Raw genomic sequence first — 3,256 nt, 5'->3', positions numbered from 1 at the left:
AGAGTCTTTTCACGAACAAGGAGGTAAATGAACTCACTTTGAAGGCCAGATTCAGTATTGCGACTCTCATGAGAGAAAAATTTTCGACAAGCCACGTGTCAGCTTGTTGGAAGGAAAGCACGTGAGAAAGCCGGCAAGCCAAGTGTCAACTTGCCTGAGGGAAAGCGTGTCAGACAGCCTGAGGGACACGTCTTAACGATAGGGTAGAATAACACGTCAAGTGCATTGTCAGGCGAGAAAATCTATGGCCTATTAGCTCAGTTGGTTAGAGCGTCGTGCTAATAACGCGAAGGTCGTAGGTTCGAGACCTGCATGGGCCAATTTCCCTCATTTTTTTAAATTATATCTTTTCATTATGAGTTAAAACACTACGATTTTTAGAAGATAATGACTTTTTCTAAGTTTATTATGCATAAAGTTACGTAAACGAAACTCGATTGGCTGGATTAGGAGCTAACGATCTATAATGTGCATAAAATCTTTGCCCAATTAGCTCAGTTGTAAGATTATCGTGTTAAAAACGTGGAGGTCGTAGGTACGACAATTACATAGGCCTAGTTTTACTAATTCTTAATAATATATTTACATGATACGGGGTTACAACACTATGAACTTTAAACCGATGATATGGTCGTTCACAGTTTTTCTTTAGAGGATTTATGAGAGTCATTTCAGGAACAAGAAGTTGGTAAATGAACTAGTTTTGGCCGTTCGATATGTTCTTTTATGAAAGACGAAATTTGAGGATTTTTTAGAGTCTTTTCACGAACAAGGAGGTAAATGAACTCACTTTGAAGGCCAGATTCAGTATTTCGACTCTCATGAGAGAAAATTTTTTGTCAAGCCACGTGTCAACTTGTGGGGAAGGAAAGAGCGTGAGACAGCCGGCAAGCCACGTGTCAACTTGCGGGAGGGAAAACGTGTCAGACAGCCTGAGGGACACGTATTGACGATTGGGTGGAATAACGCATCAGGCGCATTGTGAGGTGAGAAAATCTATGGCTTGTTAGCTTAGGTGGTTAGAGCTTTGTGCTAATAATGTGAATGTTGAAGGTACGACAACTGCATGGGCCAATTTCCCTCATTTTTAATTATATCTTTTCATGATACGAGTTAAAACACTACGAACTTTAGAAGATAATGACTTTTTTAAGTTTATTATGCATAAAGTTATGTAAACGAAACTCGATTGGCAGTATTAAGAGCTAACGACCTATAAGGTGCATACCAATGGCCAATTAGATCAGTTGTAAGATTGTTGTTTTAAAAACGTGGAGGTCGTAGGTTCGACAATTTCGTAGACCATGTTTTTTTAATTCTTCATAATATCTTTTCATGATACGGGGTTACAACAGTACGAATTTTAAACCGATGATACGACCGTTCAAAATTTTCTTTAGATCTGAGTCGTTCGATATGTTCATACATGAAGGATGAAATTCGAGGATTTCTGAGAGTCATTTCAGGAACAAGAAGGAGGTAAATGAACTTATTTTGGCCGTTCAATATGTTCTTTTACGAAAGATGAAATTCGAGTATTTCTCAGAGTCCTTTCACGAACAAGGAGGTAAATGAACTCACTTTGAAGGCTAAATTCAGTATTGCGACTCTCATGAGAGAAAATTTTTCGGCAAGCCACGTGTCAACTTGTTGGAAGGAAAGCGCATGAGAAAGCCGGCAAGCCAAGTGTCAACTTGCGGGAGGGAAAGCGTGTTAGACAGCCTGAGGGACATGTATTAACGATAGGGTAGAATAACACATCAAGTGCATTGTCAGGTGAGAAAATCTATGGCCTATTAGCTTAGTTGGTTAGAGCGTTGTGCTAATAACGCGAAGGTCGCAGGTTTGAGACCTGCATGGGCTAATTTCCCTCATTTTTAATTATATCTTTTCATTATACGAGTTAAAACACTACGATTTTTTTTTAGAAGATAATGACTTTTTTAAGTTTATTATGCAAAAAGATATGTAAATAAAACTCGATTTTTTTTAAGTTTATTATGCAAAAAGTTATGTAAACAAAACTCGATTGGCTGGATTAGGAGCTAACGATCTATAATGTGCATAAAATCTTTGCCCAATTAGCTCAGTTGTAAGATTTGTCGTGTTAAAAACGTGGAGGTCGTAGGTTCGACAATTACATGGGCCAAGTTTTATTAATTCTTAATAATATGTTAACATGATACGGGGTTACAACACTACGAACTTTAAACCGATGATACGACCGTTCACAATTTTTCTTTAGATCTGAGTCGTTCGATATTCGAGGATTTCTCAGAGTCTTTTTACGAACAAGGGGGTAAATGAACTCACTTTGAAGGCCATATTCAGTATTTCGACTCTCATGAGAGAAAACTTTTCGGCAAACCACGTGTCAACTTGTGGGAAGGAAAGCGCGTGAGACAGCCGGCAAACCACTTGTCTAGATTGGGTTGAATAACGCGTCAGGCGCATTGTGAGGTGAGAAAACCTTTGGCCTATTAGCTCAATTGGTTAGAGCGTCATACTAATAATGCAAAGGTTGCATGTTCGATACCTACATGGGGCCAATTACCCTCATTTTTAATTATATCATTTTCATGATACGAGTTAAAACACTATGAAGTTTAGAAGATAATGACTTTTTTAAGTTTATTATGCAAAAAGATATGTAAATAAAACTCGATTTTTTTTAAGTTTATTATGCAAAAAGTTATGTAAACAAAACTCGATTGGCTGGATTAGGAGCTAACGATCTATAATGTGCATAAAATCTATAACCATTTAACTCAGTTGTAAGATTGTAGTGTTAAAAACGTAAAGGTCGTAGGTTCGACAATTACATAGGCCAAGTTTTATTAATTCTTAATAATATCTTTACATGATACGAGGTCACAACAGTACGAACTTTAAACCGATGATACGGCCGTTCACAATTTTTCTTTAGATCTGAGTCGTTCGATATGTTCTTTCAATGAAGGATGAAATTCGAGGATTTCTGAAAGTTCTTTCAGAAACAAGAAGGAGGTAAATGAACTTATTTTGGCGGTTCCATATGTTCTTTTAAGAAAGATGAAATTCTTGGATTTCTTATAGTCTTTTCACGAACAAGGAGGTTAATGAACTCACTTTGAAGGCCAGATTCAGTATTGCAACTCTAATGAGAGAAAAAATTTCGACAAGCCATGTGTCAACTTGTGGGAAGGAAAGCGCGTCAGACAGCCGGCAAGCCACGTGTCAACTTGCGGGAGGGAAAGCGTGTCAGACAGCCTGAGAG

At 37.8% G+C, this 3,256-nt stretch overlaps 2 non-coding genes across 2 annotated transcripts; both read left to right on the top strand.

The window, feature by feature from the left end:
- The first annotated feature begins 246 nt into the window (after positions 1 to 246).
- On the top strand, positions 247 to 320 carry TRNAI-AAU. The gene has a single exon. It is a non-coding gene; the product is annotated as a tRNA-Ile (tRNA).
- Positions 321 to 1,790: 1,470 nt separating this feature from the next.
- Positions 1,791 to 1,864, top strand: TRNAI-AAU. Its single transcript has one exon. It is a non-coding gene; the product is annotated as a tRNA-Ile (tRNA).
- Positions 1,865 to 3,256: the final 1,392 nt, after the last annotated feature.

This window comes from Cucurbita maxima, unplaced genomic scaffold (assembly GCF_002738345.1).
Source record: "Cucurbita maxima cultivar Rimu unplaced genomic scaffold, Cmax_1.0 Cma_Scf00086, whole genome shotgun sequence".
Classification (NCBI taxonomy): domain Eukaryota; kingdom Viridiplantae; phylum Streptophyta; class Magnoliopsida; order Cucurbitales; family Cucurbitaceae; genus Cucurbita; species Cucurbita maxima.
Note: the sequence above shows the minus strand (reverse complement) of the source record. Positions and strands in the feature narration are given on the sequence as shown.